Source organism: Dromaius novaehollandiae, chromosome 3 (genome assembly GCF_036370855.1).
Source record: "Dromaius novaehollandiae isolate bDroNov1 chromosome 3, bDroNov1.hap1, whole genome shotgun sequence".
Taxonomy (NCBI): domain Eukaryota; kingdom Metazoa; phylum Chordata; class Aves; order Casuariiformes; family Dromaiidae; genus Dromaius; species Dromaius novaehollandiae.
Window position 1 is genome coordinate 100,794,803 of NC_088100.1, and position 21,049 is coordinate 100,815,851.

A 21,049-nucleotide genomic window follows, 5' to 3' on the forward strand; every position below is an offset into this window, starting at 1 on the left:
AAATACAGAATCCTATTCTTGTTTATTTCATCTGATAATTCAAGAACAACAAGGTATGCCACAAGGCAACATACTTGAAATTACTACATAAGAATATATTATTTTACACAAAGTACAGACATGTCTATAACATTCATTTCTACCAGATACCTCCAGCTATGTCAAGACTACCTCTAGAGATGAAGTCCTTGCCCCTGCTCATGCTTAAATTCAACTGTTTGGAGACAAGGCCATACTCAGGCAAAGGATGTCTGCTACCCAACAGAATGAAAAGTGAATGGCTTAGAAAGATTCCTCCCAGAATCTGGTATTTTAATGAGCAGAAGGAAAAAACCAAACCCACAAGTTTAATTAGTGACAATCTAAAGTTAAAAAAGTTACAGAAGGGTTAAATGCTTTGTCTCAGGGAACAGACCAATATACCTGATGAGTGATACAAGGAGTCTTTCCCTAAGAGTAGGTGTTTTAGCTACTGAGTTCCTTCCCCGATACAGCTGTCCATTGCGCCTTTAGAAACAGAGTACTGAACAGCCATATTCAAAGATTAATGGATGGTAGTGTATTTCAAAAGGAAGTTGGATGCCTAAATGCTCTGATGAATGTGACCCTAATGATTATGTTGTGCTTGCCGACTACTGAACACACAGACCTACAGATTTGGTATCATGAATAAAGGGAGCCAATGTACCAACTCGGACCAGTTCTTACCAAATGAGATTGAAAGAAAGCAAGAGTAAAATTAATGGTTCTAGTCTGAACGTAGCTTTGCTGGAGACCTAAAAACAGTACAGGCAGGTTTTGCATGCTGTGGCAATGCTTTATCTGAGCAAGTATTTCACTAGTCACTGAGGTAACTCAACAGTTTGAAAGTCCATCCTACTAAGTGTGACTCATAATTTGCATACAAACATACCACATCTTGAAATTTCACTGTACTTCCACTGCAGCTCACTTAGCAGACTCTTGGCTGAAAAGCAATTCAATTTACCATCTCACTGTGGGCAGCAGACATTGAGAAACAACAACAACAATGAAGCCAGAAAAAGCTCCAGAACTGCAGCAATGAGCAGAATGACAAGAGTACATCATACAGCTTTGATAATTCTTGTCCTTCTGCTTGGCAGTGGCATTGCTTTAAGCATCTTTTGATTTACAGGAATCACTGCACCATGTATTTTTTCACCACCAAGCATCATATATTCATTCAGCTTAATTATTACCAACTTATTACTGATGATCAGTCTGTCATTTCATATGCACTACTACCTGAGAAAAGAATACTGGTCTTCCAGCAAACTTCTCTGCAGTTTTAATCTATTCACATTGCTATAGAATAGGATAGTGATCATTATATTTCTCCCTGTCATCACATTAGATTGGTTCTTTTAAAGTGGTTCCTCTGCACCACATGTTGAATAAAATATCAATAGCTTGTGCTATAAAAATAGCAATTATGTTCTGCATTACTGCTGTACCTCCATGTCATTGCCATGGACGTTTTCCACGGTGACAAAACTTGCCAAAATTACATACCTGACCAGAAAGATACAAAGCAGCAGTTGTACAGTACTTCATCTTTTTCTTGAATATTTTTCTGCTTTTAGGTATCACTTTCTGCTATGCTTTCCGCATTCTCTTGATGCTGAAGCAGAGAATTATGGCTAAAAGGAACACAGTCCGAAGAGATATGAAAGTGCAATAGACAATAGTTATTGTTCTGGTATATGTATCACCTGCTTCTTCCCTGCTGTTCTGTTTGTTTTGATTGGTATTGCAGAAATCATTACAAAAACTGTTGGTACTGTATTCCCCTTATTCCATGCTTCAATCACCTTTACATACCTAAAGAGTCAGTGTGCCTGAACCAGTTCTGTATTGCATTTCAAGTCCAGTGTTCGTAAATACATACAAAAAATGCTACATTTACTCACACAGCTTCCTGTTCCTGTAAGAGATGAAAACAAGGGTTCAACAAAAATTGTAGAAAAAATCTCTCAAAATATTCATGTTATGAAGGTAGAACCACTTCAGGTTTGTCTTTGCAGGTCCTCTGTTACTCCTGACATCTAGTCACTAAACCGAGTGCTTTTTGGCTTCTTCAGCAAGAAAAGTTGGCTGGACAACAAAATGTAGAGGTAAGAGACAGCTCTGATGCATGGACTGAGTTTGAGAGCTGTTGCTCACCCAGAGTTCACAATGACTTTGATGGAACTTGAGTGTGTGGTCACTCCTGAATATCAGACAGTATGCACACAGAAAGTACACAGCGTGGTTTAGATAAGTAAGGCATCGTGGTCCACCATATAGAGAAGAGGAAAGCATGAAGGAATCGTTGGTTAATATCTACAGTCTTTTTCCACCAAGTAAAACTTTGGGCAAGTCAAGCAGCCTCAGAGTTTTGAACTTGGGTTCACTGAATTTTGCGTATATTCAGCTAATGCTTTGTTTGATTTTTTGGGACACTAAGGCTTCACCTCACCTGAATTGCCCAGATTAGGGCTGTAGTCACCACAACCTCCACTGTAATCACTGGAGAGAGACAGCAGCACATCCAGAGGGTGATACATATCATAATAGGGAGCCACATCTCCTTAGGCTGCTTCTCTCTGCCTACTGAATATAAGGAAATCCAGCACGACACAATTGCTTTTACAGTGACCTTAGCTAAACTGCTGATGGTAGGTAGGGTGAATCGGAGTGTAAATGTTATTACCTCTGAAACTAATGGAAAGCAGAGAATCTTTAAGGTTTACCTCTTCAAGCACACAGGTTTGAAGTTGTTGGGTTAAGCATCTCTGCACCATTATCTAACTGCATAATGTGAGAGCACTTCATGCTCGCAGGGGTGTTTTGACATTTTAGGGAAAATACGTTTAAAGAAAAAGCATTAGTATAATGAGATATATAAGGCCAGACTACTTTCAGTTGTTTAATAAATAAGAACAATAAGCTATTAAATCATACAATAGACTTTCATGGGGTTTTTCAGGGATTAAAAAAAAAAAAAAAGTGGAAACACTATTTTTTAAAGGTGCCTGGCAATCAAAAAGCCCCAGTTTCAGAGGGACCCATTTCACTTAACAGGAGCAGAAAAATCTTTACAGAAGGGCTAAATACTCTAAAAAATTAAAAATCTGGCCAGTGAACCACCATAGGAATTGGAAATCTATCCAGTTGTCTCTGCCCCAAATACTTTTCAATCTCTCTTGGACAAATCCATACATAGGAAATGAATCCTGTCTCTCAAGAAGCCAATAGGAGTTTTGCAGTTATCTTCAATGGAGTCAAAATTTCATTTGTGAAATGGAAATATGTGATGAAAAGCAAGGTATAAGAAATAGCTTTTTACAAGCACTTTCAGTAATGTAGTTTATATGCTTTACATGCAAAAAAAAGGCTGGTCCAGGCACAGGACATGTACCAGAAGAGGGAGCGAGGTATGAAGTAGAAGACAATGGAATAATAAAGTGAGAGCAGAGGTAAACAGGTGGAGCACTGGCAGAAAAAAAGAAGCAAGGCTTTGAAGTCATGAGGCTACTCCAGACTGACAGTCAAATAATGAGATCAGAAACTGGCTTTTCATTTTCATCATGTAAGTTCTGCCTTTTCAGGAAAGAAAATAAAATTAATTTTCCATGACTTGATTATCACAAACTAGAATCAGGCCAAACTTCTTAATCAAATACCTAAATCTATGTTTACTTCTCTGAATATCCAGTGTAGAAGGAGCATTTTGCATCAACAAGGCAGTGTATAGCAGATTTTAAGAACTTAGATCAGAGTCCATTGTTTTCATTATTACCTAATCTTTGGAAAACAACTAAATAGTAAAGCCAGTTTCTCTGAGAAAGCATATATCATATTATGAGTTATTATCTTTTTTGGATCATGCAGAAAACAAGCTGAGAATATGATTTTTATTGGGATCCCCAGCCTATCCAGCTACAGCTTCACAGTATTTTCCTAAGCAGCAGTTCAGTTCTGTTAACATTGATTGACCTCGTGTTAACTCAGCACTAACACAGTTGACTTTTTTTTTTTTTTTTTTAATGTTTACTCTTCAGGGCTTGCTTGTGACTTTAAATGAGGGTCGAGGTTACTTATCATCAGAATTCACGGATGCTTCAGTTAAAGATTGCAGTGTTCCGAATTTTTATAAGGGCTGAACTCTCCTTGCCTTCATAAATGTTAGAAATTATGTGCAATCTCATCCTTTCATAATAGTCAACATTGCAAAGTGAATGGAACAATGTCAAATTATATCAGTTATAAAGCCGGCCCAAGCTGAAAGTTTAATTTGAAATTTCTAAGCTATCACAGAGCAGCCAATAGTTGTGTGGTTGAAAACATTACCACAAAACCATCAACAGTAGGAGAAATACAGTTAACTTCACCTGTTTATTCCAAAGCTAAATAAGTGAACTTAGTGGCTAGGGATGGTAAGAACAACTTCAAATTTGTAGGTGATCTTCTTCAAATCTGTCATGGGAAAGAATGGATTTGTTGCAAAAAGTAACTTATTTTTATAAGCATTTCTACCTCAAAGTGTTGTTGCAAAATTAATTCCTTGGTAGGCTGCTAGATGAAAAGTGCTACAGATGAGCAGTAATTGTTATTAGAGAGGCTCATTGTGGACATATTCAGAATTACCATCCAGCTTTAATTTACATTTAAAAATTCCAGAAGGAAATGCTATGCCATATTGCTATAAAAGGATGACCTGATCTTATAACTGAATGAAATCTACCTTATGCTGGTATCATGAGATTAGAGTAAGACATGATGCTTTAAAAAGTGAAGCTGTTTAAAAATCACAATAAAAGAACAGTTGTTTCTTTTGGTTAACTTCATAACCTGCACGTGGTCAGAGCTACAGCTGATTTCCATAAGACCTTCATTTGTGTGTGGAATTAGCTCCTTCTTTTGGGGATAAAGTGATTCCTCTGTAATATTTAATTTCATCTCATACTATTTTTTGTAGCTGGCCACTGAGTAGAGAGAATCGAATGCTGTTTTCATTTGCTGTAATCTTGCACACTGTGCCATATAATGAAAATAATCAGATTATGACTGATGGCATGGGATCTTTTGATATATTTTTAAGGAGTATTTTAAACTGTTGAGAACTCCTCCATTACTCTGCTCTGTATTTTTGGCTTTCAGACAGCACTGAGTAAGATGCAGTGAGTATTGTTCCAAGAAGTTTGGCAACCACTGATCACTTTTGTCACAATTCTTGTATGCAGTCAGAGTTCTCTGCCAAACACCTGTGCAAATATTTGTTTTCCTCATTGACTGTTTTATTGTCCTTAGGATGCTAAGAATACTTCTTCTCTGTAGTTGTACATAATTGTGTAAAATTAAAACTCACTCAGTGAGTAACCTGGCTACAGGTTACTACCATACAGTCTGATTTAGACTTTAAAAACAGTCAATGACAGGTGCTTCAGCTATATCTTAGGATACACCTACATTTCCTGCAATTTTTCAGGACCTGCAAAGGGGCAAACCAGCTACTTTCACTGGTCCTGGCCAACAAATAGAGAAACTTGCCTGCATTTTTTTGCAACATTTGTTACTCTAAAACAATAGCAGAAAATATTCCTGTCAAAGCAATCTGTTTTTGAAGTTTCTTAGACATGTTTTGCTTTCTTCTGATCTAAAGCTAAATATACAAGACTTAAAAGCAGAGAGAATAGACTTATTTGTAATACAATCCTCAGAGTTTTGAATTAATTATAAGCTTTCCACTTAATTGAGAAAGGAAGAAAGGTTTATGGGATGCAAGTCCAGCTAATGTTAAAATGACATCTTTGCCAAGCAGACTGCTTCTAAGACCAGGGTCACAAATGAATATTTGTCTTGCATATAAAAGTAGTTTTCAGCTAATCTACATCTGCTCATCTTGGAGCATCCCGCACCAGCGTAGCCCATCATCGTACTTAACAGCAGCCAAAAAGCTGCACTGGGAGCTACTGATCCACAAAGTGAGGAAGACCTGCTGGGAAACAGGATCTCTAGCCACAGACAGAGAAAGCCTCCATAGCGAAACTGCTTAGTCCCTATGTCTGAAGCTCAAGATCTAAGACCAAATAGCACCTTCTAGCCCCTGAGCCTAGATAGATGTGAGACAGCTGCATCTGGACTCTGTGACATTCTCAGAGTCAGATGTATACCACTGTCACAGGGGAAAAGGACCACCAGACAATGTGTCACTGCTAAGCTGAATTATTAAGTGGATGAAGCCAGTGATAGGCTGCGTCCAGAAATGCTTTACCCTCACAAGCATACACTCAAACTGAGACCCACCCCAGGTACCACTCCAGTGAGCTGGCACAGTTTAGCTCAGGGGAAATGCAACACCAGCTCTGACCAGACCCAGTGTCAGGCGGTGGATGGCAGCTCAGCACCAACATGTAACTGTTCCACCTTGGGTCCTCTGCTTCTACACAGTGTGGGATGTCGGCATCCAACATAGCAATATTTCCCCAGATCTCTACTAATGGGGGGATTTATAGCCAGATGCTGGAACAGGCCACCAGTCAAATCAATATGCAACGATATCATCCTGTATCTTTCCAGGAGTTTCAAACATTGTGCTCATATAATATATCGATCCATGGCCCATACAAAGGTGAACACACTCAGTTCTTTCTTGCACTGTCCTGTCAGCCATGACTCATTATACTCCGTTACTCAGCTCTGGATCCAGGCAAGGTCATGATGCTACTGTGACAACCAGCCTGGCCCCCTTCTCCTCTTCATCTTCACTCTGTGATTCCTTCATGAGGAAGAGAGAAACTGGAAAACCAGAACCAACAAGTTCCTGCAACATGCTCTGGACATACCTCATTTCCTATTATCTAGATATACCTTAAATATCCAAACTCCTACTCACATTGCCTGTGGAAATGATCAAATAGCAGATGCTCCACCTAATCCAAAATAGGCATGTTCACAGATGAACCCACATGGACAATGTCCTGAGCAAACTGTTCTAATCTGGCCCTCCTTTGAGCAGGGGTTGGACCAGATAACCTCCAGAGGTCCCTTCTAACCTATGTTTTTCTGTGCTCCTGTGACATGATCTCCCTTCAGCACAGGCTCTATTTCTCATTGACTTTACCCCTTCAATCTTTTCAGTGAGAAAACCCTGAGGCATTTTGTGTGTATCCAAGACAAAGACAAATCTTCACCTGGAACGGCTTTCAGGAAAGCTTTTTTCTCTGTTTAGTGTTTCTCTGTACAAGTTAGAAACCAGCTTTTGGAAAATAGGTTTCCAGGCTGCCTATTCATTGTTATAATTGAAGGTGTCTTAGATAAGAAAAATATTGGTTCCTTCTACTGGCCTAACAAACCTTTTTCTCTTCATGGCACTGTGCTCAGGAAGTGTAACAAGTTGATTCAATGCTGCAACATATTGATAAAAAGCTGTGCTGACATAATGTAAAAACAATCCATTGATCATCCTGACACCTAACAAATAACTTTTCCTCTTTAATCTGGCAATGATGGCTGTTGCATATGTTACTAAACCATGCTACAGCTATTCCACAGACTGTGCTTATTATTTGGCTTCAGGTTTTTTGGCAGAAATTTCCAGATTTCTCCTTCTAGATGCCATAGTGACATTACCTTTACAGGGGAAGGTGGATAGAGCCAGATGAGTTATTTATAGTGTATAGGTCATACATTTGTTATTATCTATCTACAGCTCGCATTATATCAGAGATTAAGAAGAGGTCCATTCCCAAGGAGTAGATAGGATAAAAGCACCACAACAAAAAGTAAATGTCACTGCTGCTATGTCACCTATTTTATATGTCTTAGCAAAACCCAAGGCTACCCACAAAAAATTCAGAGGTGCTGTGTAACACTTCCGGCGTGAATACAGACCCATACAGGCATTCATGACACTAACTTCTATGAATATTCCTGCAGACAAAATCTCAATCACTCCAGGATTCATATAAACATAACAAATGACTTATTAATACAGTGAATTTATGGTATGTATTTGAACAAATGCATTTCAACCCCCTTCCCTTAATATTTCTTCTCTGAAGACAGGGGCAAGGGAGGGAAATGCTTTTGGACATAACTGGCTATATCTAGTTTGGGGACAAATGCTTTCCATGACACATTCACATTGGTGGCCTGAACCACAGCTCCTTTCCATCTCATTTTACCAGGTTTCCTCCCCACAGGGAAGAAAACACCATAATAAAAGTTCAGTGAATATGCATCTGAGCTTGGAGGACATGCACACAAGTTCATCAATTTAGACAGTCTTAGCCTTTCAGCCAGTATTAAGTATAACTTTTGAGTCAGTTCCCTGCAACAGCCACAGAGTAGTCACCATTTTAAAAATAAATACTTGCCAAGAGTTGCCAGTGCAACTGTGTGAGTAGCGTTAACATCGCCAAAGGCATTCAACTGGCTTCTAATTAGATATGTGATTTAATGTTTTTACCAGCCTTTTTTGTTTCTTTTTAAAAACATCCATATGTTTGACATTTTGTTCATAGGAATATTCACAGAAAATGAATTCAGGGTCCATGGCTGAGATGCATAAGGAGATTAAAAAACTGTTTCAAGTGAAAGACATTTTTAAAGGTTCATTTGTTGAGTCTAAGAACTAAGTAATGCACATTCATAACATAACAGATCACACAGCTTCAGTATTAAATCATGACCAGTAAATACCTGACTAATCAAGTTGGCGGAAAGGAAAAGAAAGGGCTTTTCCTGAGAAAATGCTAAGAAAAATGAAAAGCAATGAAAAAGAACTATCAGCAATTTTATAAGGAATTTTGTTACCTTCCTCACTGCCATTCAGTCCCTTGCCAAAAAAACAAAAACAAAAAAAACCTAACAGCAAAATTTATTTCAGAAGAAAACAAAATATTTCAGAAATGTTGCCAACCAAGAGATCCAGAGAAGCTGCAGTTATAATATTTTATATTAGTAGTCCCCCTTACATATTTTTCTTCCAGGGTGGACAGCATTTTCAATGATGCAACATGCTTTCTCTCACCATGAGAGGAGCCAGGTATATCACAGAAGTCTGTGGTCAGAGTACATCAAGAATAATTTAACTGAGCCTGGGATCCCACTCTGTAGAAGAGAATTATAACCTAAGAAAAGACAACCATGATTCCCACGATGCACTGTGGCACAATTCCAGAACGAAACATCTTATTTTCAGCCAAATATTGGCATTTTCAACCATGTGGATTTTTGAAGGGAAAAAAATACACCCAAATGAGATACTTGCTGTGAAAATATGTTTTGTTAAAAAATACTTTTCCTACAAAATAAAAAAAGACCAGAAGTACCATCAGCCCAACTGTTTAGAGCTATGGATGTAAATACAAACACCTGTATTGGTCAGGGAAATTATTTAACTTTGTATTCAACACACTCCAGTCTTTTTATTTCTGTTAGCAAGGGTGAATTTAATACTGGTATATTGCATGAGCAGTACAATGGTGGAGAAAGAAGCTATACCACAGCTTACTGTGATACTGCGCTTGCAGAGAGAAGTTACAGTGCAGATACATATATACCAGTCTTTTCAGTAGATGTTATTTAGTAGCTTTGAAATGTAGAAGAAAGATAAACACAAGTTGGGTGCTTTACTAAATGGAATCATGTCCTAGTTAATAAGTATCTTTTCCTCTCACACTTACTCATACATAAAATTTCACTGATATCTGAGTGATTAATCACAGGTGTTTGGGTTGCGAGAACCTCTAAAACCTGATGGACAACCTTTAGCAGACAGTCCAATGCCAATTATAATGTCTTTGTTTGCCACCTACCACGATTATTACTGTTTCTTCTGAATGTTTACTGTATTTGAAGTGTCTTTGAGTAATATCGTTATTAGTTCTGAAACAGTTCTTATTAATAATAATGGTTACCAAATTATTAATTCAAAGCTTTGTCATAAATTAGCCACAGAAAATAGTGTGTTCTATATTTACACATATTGCAGAGGTTTAGTTAAAAAAAGAAAAAGAAAAAGAAACAGAAAATAGGCTTTAATTGCTTCTTTCAGCCTATTTAACCATCTTTTTTCTCTTAATTATATTTCCAGTAGTTGATCCAAAACCCCAGCAGAAAGCTATATAGGAGGAAGCTGAGTGATGAGCATACTGTACATTCTTATATCCAGATTACTACAAGGAATAAGTTTTTGATGCCCAAGTTTCCAGACTCCAGGGATTATGTGAAAAAGTTTTTTTCAAGGGTATGGTGAGAATCAAAAAGCTTGAGAATATGCTTCACATACTTCCTAATGGTTCAGAAAGCAGAATGCAAATATAAAACTCCTTTTTAAAAAGAGCAATGATTTTTAATGAGTTTGGAGGGCTTTTTAAAGGTGTAAGTCAGATGTGACAGATATTTCTTACAGGAGTCTGATTAGCCGTTCTAATTCACGTAAAAGGAGTCTCTGTGAAATGCTACAAGGTGGGTCCCTAATGTGGTCAACAGCTTAGGTCCCATGGAGCTACGCAATCGAAAGGCCGCTTTTTCCACTCCAGACAGAGGATTAAAACCATCTGCATTACAGAACATTTTACTGAAGCAACAGTCCTTGCTCAGCTGGCTTGTAATGGACTTTGAAGGGTCATTCATCACGAGCCTGGCCATCAGGCAGACATAAAACGTTACCCACTTCCATTAGCTGCCCACCGAGTCTACAAGAAACACCTTTTGCTACAGCAACAGCCAGCCTCAAACTTTTAAAGTAACTAAACCGGCTTCAGATTTTGAGAAGCTTTTCCCTAAAGCAGAAGGCCACAGAGTGGGCTGGGAAGTAGGGGGAAGAAGGGCTACCAGCATTACCGAAAAACCCATTACAAAGCAGGTACCTCTGTAGCACGCCACAACAAGTCCGTCAGCTGCTCTGGAGATTTTACCACGGCACCCATTTGTGCATTAGAAATATCAGTGGCAAGACCCAGGCCAGCAATCCCAAGCCACTGGCCTGTGCACCCTCAGCCTCTGCAGCAACCCACCTAGAGGGCAGCCATTTCAGGGAAGCCATTCCGGGCAGCCATTCCAGGGCAGCCATTCCAGGGCAGCCATTTTAGGGCGGCCATTCCAGAGCAGCCATTCCAGGTGTACCTGCCTTCAGAGCAGTTCCAGCCTGTGAGCAGTGGGCTGAAGGGATAGTGGCAGGTAAAGTTTCCTTCTGCCTTCCCTTTCCATTCTGATGTCCTTACCTACCCTGTAGCACCTGCGGTGTGGGGTGGTGGTCTGCCTCCAGGTAGTCAGCTCTGAATACCCCTAGAAACGTCATTAGCTGAAGAGCCCAGTTACATGCAACTCTAAGCCTGTGTTTTTTACAGCAGTGGAAGGCTTTCGATGATCATATATCATTTTCATTGATCACGATCAGTATCTTTCAATTTTTCACATTCCATATCTTTAGATTACATACCTGCAACTATGTATTGTCTGGTTAAATTTATTTCAGGATACCATTTTGATCACAGGACACAAATAGATTGCATACAAACCTGCAAATGCAGCATATAGTTCTGAAAATCACCAGCATTTCAGCTATAAGGGGGCTACAACTACTTGCCAAAAATAAAGTAAGCTTTGAGTGAAAAGGGGACTTTAATATTTATTCAATTTTTAATTAAAAGTGACTTTAAGTACTTTTAAAATAAAATTAAAAGATATCATAGGATCATAGGATAGCTCACATTGGAAGGCACCACAAATCTTCTAGTACACCCTCATGCTCAACGCAGGGTCAGATATGTTAATCAGTATAAGAAATTAAGTCTGGATTAGGGAGGTCTCAGGCACTATAGGATTTGAATTTTTCTTTGCTGTTTCAATGAATATTTTAAAAAAAGGAAAAAAAGCTTTATTTTTCCCGGCTTATGTCTTTAAGATTCTCATTTGCCAGCAGTATGATAGAAGACAGCTATATAGAAGCTTCCCCGAACTGCAGAACGGTAGGAGTGTAGCCTGCGTGATGCAACTCAGAATTTTGCCAGGAGAAGCCATTCCTTGCTTCACAAAAAAAAAAAAAAAAAAAAACGTGGAAGACAAGCTGGCTCCAGCTGAGCCTCCTGTGATTTAGTGAAGAGAGAATGCCATGTTATTCAATAATAAACCGTCTCCCTCACATTTGTCAACAAACGAGGCAAAGACAAGACACTCATTTTGAAAGGAAGAAACATTTGTACCATGACAGAACCATTACCATCCCTTTACTGTCATTATGTGAAGTAACTGATTTGGATACAATATTATCAGATGATGTGGGGACTGAATATCTCCAACACAGAAAAGATACTCTGATTTAGAGTAACGACAATAATTCGTGCTTTTCCCTTTCTGGTAGAAGACTGTTTCCAGCCTTTGAAATAGAAAGATTTACTGGTACATTACCAACAATAAAATGATCGGTTCAGCTTCTGTGGAACTTCATGCGGGCAGCACAATACTTTATCTCCAATTTATTCGTTCAATATTGATTTTCAGAGATTGAAACTGTTTCTTAGAAATGTTTACCTTAACTTTTTTAACATGGCCAACAATAAAGGAAATGAGTTCATTACACAAAGATATTTGCAGAGAGTAATCATTACTTCATAAAAATACTTAAACGTAATATGTGGACTTGTTCTCTTTATGCATTTAATACTACCATGGGTCTTTACACAAGTCTGCAGAAGCAATTAGAAGCCTTTGCCCAAAAGATCTTACTGTCATGAACAACCAACTTAATGATATTCCTTCTATATGTAAAGTTTGGCATAAAGTGTTCAAATACCAGAATCAAACCATATGAAATTAAGTGTTTCCTACCACTTTCAGGCTTGTGGTATTTCCTTGAACTAAGTTTAGGATCACAGGAGATCTCTGGATTAAAAACATATTATGAAAGTAGAAAATCTGATGAGATTGTTTCCTGTTCTCTTTTTATCCCATTAACTTTTTGTCCGCGTTTCTGTTTTGAGGGGTATCTTTATATTTTGAGCAGTAAGAGATTATAAGAGTTTGAATATTGTGACAGCTTCATTTCTAAGGATATGCTTGAACTTAAACTTGTAAACTGTTGGGCTAATATCATGTCCTCACATTATAATTTTATATAATATAAAGAATATATAATTTATGTTTAAGGCATCTTTTTCTTTGAATTTAAAATAAGATGTTTACCATTTCCCTTAGTTTCAGATATGTTCTAAATAAAATTCCTTTTTTTCATAGTTTGGAACTAAATTATGTTTATTTTTCTTTTGGAAGCCCATTCTTTCATATTTGTGACATGGAAGTCTCCTGAAATCAAGAAGCAGATGGGGTTGGTTTCACATAGGTAGGAAAATGGCTGAATGCTTCTGGGAGAACTTAGCCTGATTCCTTTCCCCCTTTGCCTCCACAAATTTTTCCACGAAGAGTTTAGGGAATGAAGTAGATAAGGGAGATGTTTCACTTTTAAGCATCTTGGCACTCACTGTGTCACATTTTTGATGTTTTCCCTTACGCATCTTGGAACAAAGGACAGTCGCTCTCTGAAGGTGATTTCCAGAGTATCCATGAATTATTGTCTTCCTGAACTATCTTAGGTGCTAACAAGAAAAGATTTTTTTTTTTTTGCTGTTGATCTGGGTTATACATAGCCTATATGTATCTTTGTTGCTTGCTCTCCTTGACTTTTTGTTGAAGTATTGAGAAAATGAAATAAGCTCCATGTTTAATTAAAAATAGCAATCCAAATGAATTGCAACCAATTCAATAGCAGTGACAAATGTAGCATGCACTCCTGGTTAAAAATATCCAATTTTCCATATTTACCCTAATAGTTTTTTAAGCTACTGAGATTTAATTGAAAAATTTCCCTTTGGACATTCCATTTAATGTGTTATATAATGGATTGTTAATGATCTATAACTTTATCTTATTTAAATCCTCTGCTTTTATATAACAGTAGAATAAGATTACACTGAAATAACTAGATGTCAATTTGTCCAGTGGCGTTTATTACACAATTAATTCAGGAACCATATGACCTAAAAATTAATTCCTGGAATATACTGAAAGAAGTTCATAAAATTGTTTCATTTTAATTCATTGTATGCAGTGGTATTTACATATCAGGATTGTTGTATCACTAGCACAGAATAATCTGCAATATATACAACCTGACATCTTCATTTTAAAACCCATTTGAAACCAAGAGGGAAGCAGATGCTATTCTCACGTATTTTACACTAGCACAACTCCACTGGAATTCAAAATCTTTTGGTCTAAAGTCATAGTCGAAATTCGTGCAGAACTCCTGAGTGGCTGCCAAAGTCAGCTTTAGCTGGAAAGCACAGCAGCTCTTTCCTGGAGGCAGCTCTCTGGGACTGCACAGATGTTTCACTGACAGATGGGCTCCAGGAGGAGCAGCTGCTCCATCCAGCCTGAATGTGCAGTATGCAGTTTCCTATACTGGACTTCTCTCTGACAGCTGGGCACATAAGTTGCTCTGTGGAACATATATTGCCATTGGTAAGAGTGATGATCCTTTTTTTTCTAGTCATGTGAAGGTCCAAGGAAGTGTAGAGTCTCTGGCCACCATGACCTCACTACTCTGACCTAACAAGCAACCTAGGTTAAAGGGACGGAAAACATTACTACTCAGACCACACTGATCCTGAAAACACAAGAAGACCTCTATAAAAAAGAGAGATGTATTTAAAGATCCTATATACTCAAGTACCAAAATATGATATTCTTGGTTGGTTATTACCAATCTTTTGTGATGCCCACATGAAGCTTGTTTCTTCACAGCACGACCTTATACACTCCTCCTAGTATGGTAGGGGAAAGAGCACAGATTATTCTCTCTTTGCCTTGTTAAAATCCCTAATAATTTTTATCAGTACACAGAATAGTCATTTCAGGGGACTGCTTCCTGGTTGCTAAGAAATGTAACGAGGGCATCAGCTTGTCCCTTACCCTTCCTGCCCTGTTAATTCAAATTTGCCATATCAATGAGGCCCAGCTGTGGACCTGTTTTGGAACTCATTAAGTGACTATGGGTACTTTGTCCACAGATACAAACACCACGGGCAGCTCTCATGGGCAGCCAGTGCATGTTATAGAAGAGCAAAGCACTGTGCCACATCCCAAAACAAGGAAGTCGAAGGCTGTATTTTGTATTTGATCTAATTGCCATATATTCTTTACATATTGTCACAAAGCAGAGTGTGTTGCAGAAACCAGATCCCAAAGGTGAAATGTGACTGTGCACCATTACGACAAAGCCCAGATCTGTAAAAACAGTTTTCATTCTTCTCAGCCACAGCTATTGACTGAGCATCTAGAAACCATCTACAGCTAATAAGGTTCCTAAATGGTGAAGCGGAGCAAACAGCAGCATATATATGCTTATATAAAATGCTAATATAAAGTACTAGTACAAATCACAGCTGTTTTCCTGGATGGAATATTTCACCTTCATTTCAGTTCAACTTCTGCTTTTTGTCCTAAGTGATATTTCTGTCTTGTTCAGATACTAGATTACCCATTGAATCTGCGCAGATGTGACACATGAGGTCCTCAGTACACTAAAGATACCTTAACTGTCCTGGAAGTGTCTCACAGCTCTAGGAGTTCATCAAATTGCTTACTGCCCTCCGCTGTCATACCCAAGCCTGAAAAAGAGGTAAAACAGACTTGACTGTCATAGGCTCCGAACTAACCCTCATGCTGTATAGAAGAGGAGAATAAAGTCACTAATGAGCATACTTTGCTCTAAGGAGACCTTATAAACAGCTGGCACCCCTTTCCTACCAATACAGACATATGCCCAAAGCTATCTTTTCACTCTAGACATACCCAAGAATTATCATTTATTCCTTCTCTTATCTGGGAAGGTTCCAGGTTTTGTGGAGCCCAAAAAATCATATTTGGAATCTCAACCAAATTTCTTGATTTTAAAACTTAGCAAGAGCCTATCAAGAATGAGGTCCTATTCTACCCTTTGCAAATTATCCACAAACTGACATGAGAGGGTGTCACAATGAGTTTTCACATGGACCTATATTTTAATGCTTGAATATGTTTCTGCCATGCAGTATATGAGGTAATAATGACATTTTTAACAGCACGCTTGTACATTCTTCAAGATGACTGGCACTGCAAATGACTGGTTTCCTTCTGCTCATCCAAGGAGATATATCATTTCAGGAAGCATGTTTTCCACAATAGTAAATCAACTTACTTCATTTTAAATTTAAATGAATTGCTAAAAAAAAAAAATACTTTCAAGGAGGAGGAGGTTCAGTCAACAGGAAGGGGACTGAACCTCCTGCTCCTTGAAAGCAATTTTCACAGCTCCCTTGTTTCCTCTTCCATGAGTGTGACAGTTACACCCTGACACTGCACATCACAGTGCACAGAGAGCATTGTATCATGACTCAGATACTGCCAGGGCACACCTGCCTCCTTCACAAGCTTCATGTTTACTATCAGCAAGTGAGACTTTCCCTCTGATATGGAAAAAACCCTTGGGAGGGAGTTTGTCTGTAAGACAGGACAGTGAAAGGGACACACACAGATACCAATGTTCCCTTCTTGACACTGTCTGTCCAGTGTCACAACTTTTCATGGTAAAAGAGATCCCAGAAAGATGTCTTTTCCTTCTTTCTCGACAACTTCTCTTATCCTCTACCAAAAGTACGTGCCTATAATCCAGTTTTGGAGGGACGAGAAGTCACTACTGGAAGCAGGAATCACCACTCTAAGTGGATCACTATACTTAATAATACATTCATAATGGCATCTGCAAATGCAAACACTTACTGAGAGATTGCTTCATAGAAAAATTGTATTTGAATCATAATCTTTAGATTTTTTAAAAAAATTTCAATAAGAACATGAGGACACAGAGACATGCCTCCTAGCTCCAGATTTTCCCTGCAGCAAATGATAAACAAGGTGCCTGCATCAGGGGTTTTAGTTCTGGACAAACAATTTTAACAGGTAACTACTGCAGGCATTACACTTGGATAGCAACCTTTCTTCTTGAGACTCCTGGAGGAGTATGGCTCATAGCATATTTATGGAGAGGTGGGAAAGATGCATCTTTCACAGAACAGATAACTCTCTCTCAAAGAAATTATGTTGTTTTAACAAAACTTTCTGCAAAGGCTCAGGACTACAGGATAACCAGAGCCAGCCAAACGTCTACTGAAGCAAGGGTGATAAAGATGCACATTCTTGATAAAGTGTGGAACTCTTTTCTTCTGTGTTGTTCTGCTGAGAAGACTAAACTTTTATAAAATTTTGCTTTAAATACCTGCTGTTTACATGCCAAAAGTGAAAATGTCAACTTTACAAAAAAGTATCTCTGGCCTTTACTGGGGCTCCATACTGAGTTGGAAGTTAATACATTGCAATTATTTGCTTTTCTGGAAATACTAGGATAGGTTCCAGAATTTTACATAAACCTGTGAAAAGGAACCTAAGAAACAAGGTCATAATACCACTGTCCTGCTGTATACTCTTTTACGAGGAAGAAAGAGGACTCACACAGCCTCATGTACCAGTCTTTCATTGTCTGGTACAGTCTTGAAATGTTGGATGAAAAAACCAAAATGGAGTTTGGAGTAAATGACAGCCCGGAAAGGTATCAGCAATAATTCTGCAGATAGCACATTTTACAATGGAGATCATGCATTTTCTTTCATAATGAAAAAATATATTACTCTGCTTTTTGGTTCAGGAAGTTAATTCAATGCTTAGTAAAACAGGAGGAGTGCATACAGCTCTAATATAACAAATAAAGCGAGAGCACGAGTTAAAGCCACAGGAAAAACTGCAGTTGCTGAAAATATCTAATTAGAAATGCAGAATACCACACAGGTGAGAGAGAAAAGACCAGCAAATTCTCAGTCTGATCTTCAGCTGGTGAATAGGAAGCATTCACACTGAAATCAAAAAAGATGCATTGATTTACAGATGCTAAGACTCAGCTGTGGATCTGAAAGGACAGACATCTGGTGGTACAGAATAGAGTCAAAGCTCCGTGCTGATAAACCTACAGAAACAGGAGTTGTTTTAAGCAGCAAAATTCAGATCGATTGCATCTAGTTCCTGACAGAGGAGCTAAGGCCTGAATCATTGAAAATTGGACTGCAGCATTATCTACTGAAACCTGATAGCAATTCATTCCTGCCTTTTCTTAACCTCTTTTTTGGTTTCTAAACAGCAGCTTTTCATACTTCAATACTTTTCAAGTATTCTTTAGAAAAATACCTTAGTATGGATACATCTGTGGAGTCTAGAGCAGTCCCATTCCCAGGTCATAGTCTAGAGTAAATCCTTTTTGTCTGCCTCATCATTGACGAGTTTCTTAAAGATACCACAGGTCCCTGATCCCCACTGAAATCACAGGGAGATTTGCCTTGCTTAAGGCTTACAGCAAAGTACACACTTCACCTGAGCTATGTTGACTGGTGACAGTTTTGGGGAGACTCTTACATATACATCAAATGACCATTCAGACTCCAAATACAGCAAACCAAAGTAGCCACCTCTTTGGGCTGTCCTTACACATCTTTCTCTGGCAGTTGATTCTCTTCATTGTCTTTCTCCTGTTCATGTCCAGAACCAGAAACCATCCCTAAGGCAGATAGCACACTAACTTTAGTGATGCATTGAATTAATAGAGAAAAGATGACAGAAGGAAAATGAGACCATACAAAAGGACAGTTCCCAGTTATCCTGCTGCCAACTGCAGTAATGTAAAATTTGAGCAAGGCACCATCACTTAGATTTAGCAAATCATTTAATTTGTGCTTCACAGCCCTTTTCCACTGAAGTAAATAAACACCAAAGACACAAAGCAGTGACCATACACCTTCTTTAAGCAGTCATTACACACAAGGAACTCAGCTAAGCTGCTGAGCAATTTGGACATCACTGAAAACAGTAGCATCCAGTACTTCAGAGCATGGGACTAGAGAGAGAAAAAAACCTTCTCTGCTACGGCCCAGGAAAAACAAATAAAGGAGTTTATTTGTAGAAATATATCAGCCACTATCTTAGGTGTCATACCAAAGGCTGAAGCAAGAACCTTAACTGCTTAAGGTCTCTGAAAGTGAAAAGAGAAAGGCTTAGTTTGGGTTAGCTGCTAAGAACTGGTGTCACACATGGGTGCTTCACCTCTTCCATAAAGGTGCCCCTGCTGCTGGGATAACTCAGCTGTTGATATAGCAGACGCTGAACTGTAGCTGAATTGTAGCTTTTAGTCCAGAATAGCCACCACTGAGCTCCAATTACTTTCATGTGCTGGGTTTTAAATTGTGATGGTTCAATAGCAACTGTTCAAAATAGTAAATACTCTTGAAATGGAACCACTTAGGCTATCTCAGGCTAGACCATTTCCACTAATGAAGAAAAATTATAAAGAATGCACTGAAGGTCTCTTGATGAGACTGAAATGCCCTGTTAGGCTTGCAGCAGGAGAAATATTATAAGGCACAGTTCTACTATTGGGTTACAGACCTGCTGATGGTAAAGCTTCTTCTAGACATCGCAGAACCAGAAACAACACATAATTTTGAACAAGTTCTGTCGTCTATTTCTATTTTCTGTTATCTCACTAATTGTTAAGGTGATTACCTTCAGGAATAACACAGACAGACTAAAAAAACTATTGGTCACATTAACAACTAGGCAGGAACAGGGAAGGGATTAACATAGTTTAACCACACTACACCTAAACGCACAACATTCAATAGACCTATATGAAAAATAGCAGATGGAGTTTTTCATAAAGGACACTTTTCACTATAACCAAGGCCAAATGTTAGTCTGCTTCCCATTTGGTCTTAATTTCCCTGCTCAGAGTCATTATATAAAATCTGCCTGTTAAACTAACCAATTCTCATAAGGCTGGCTGTTTCATTTTTATGAAAGCAATGAGATTTTAAGTATTCTTGGGACTTCTCTCAAGAGTTATAGAGTTATAGAGTGAGGAAATGCAAATATGCAGGCCTATGGCCTTCAGGCTCTGGTACAAAGAAGAATTCATTTATGATCAGAGAAACAGTTGAACATCTGAGGACACTTCACAGGTGATAGCTGTAGCACATAAGCATCTCTGGATAGATGATAAGGTCATGAGAAACAGTTGTCATTTTTTCCACAAATCAAAATGAAAAAAAAAAATGACAACACTTTGACAGACTTATACCATGCCTCTCAGGACATCCCTTTCAAAACCATTTCAGTTGTGCTGGTAAAGAAGCTTGGAGTGCTGTCATGCTTGACTTCCCCATTCACTGGTGTCAGACTAGCAGTTCTCCTTTTCATTCATTTCCTTTAAGAATTTAATCATTCCCATTTTAACATTTTGTATAGGACTATTACATGCGCTCAGCACAGACTCTAGTCCCAGCACTGACACTGACTACTTGCATGGAAAGCTGTCATGTGAGCTCTGCCTGGCTTGAGACTGCAATTCATGCTGGGATTTCAGATGTCCCCCTCCTCATCGCACTTGATATGATGGTCCAAGTTGCTTCACCTATCAATTAGATTTTGTCTTTTAAAGAAATTCTTGGAGAGGAGGTGAGACATACCTATGTTTGCAGTAGACTTAACACAATCCAAACCCCCAAGTATTACAAAATTACTGTTGAAGAATGGAGTTCAGTGAAATCTAAGTGCTTTTAAAACCACACACTGGGAAGAGAAATGAATACATCTCTGTTTGCAAAATAGAAACTCCATTTAACAATCCCATCAAAGATTACAATTTTGCTCATTCCAGGAAGAAAAGGCAGAGTGGCAGACCTCCCAAACCATATTCCAAATGATAAAGCACAATCCTCTGTGAGATATTGAAATCCTGTATTGCCAGTAAAGCACTAATGGGAGGTGGTTCTTTTCCATGAAGGTAATTTTTTAATAGCTAACTGTGGACCAGGAACTGGAAGACCTAGGAATTAAATGCTAAACTTTTCAGAAATTACACACAGAAATGGAGAATCACCGAAGCAGAGCTTTCCAAGAGACT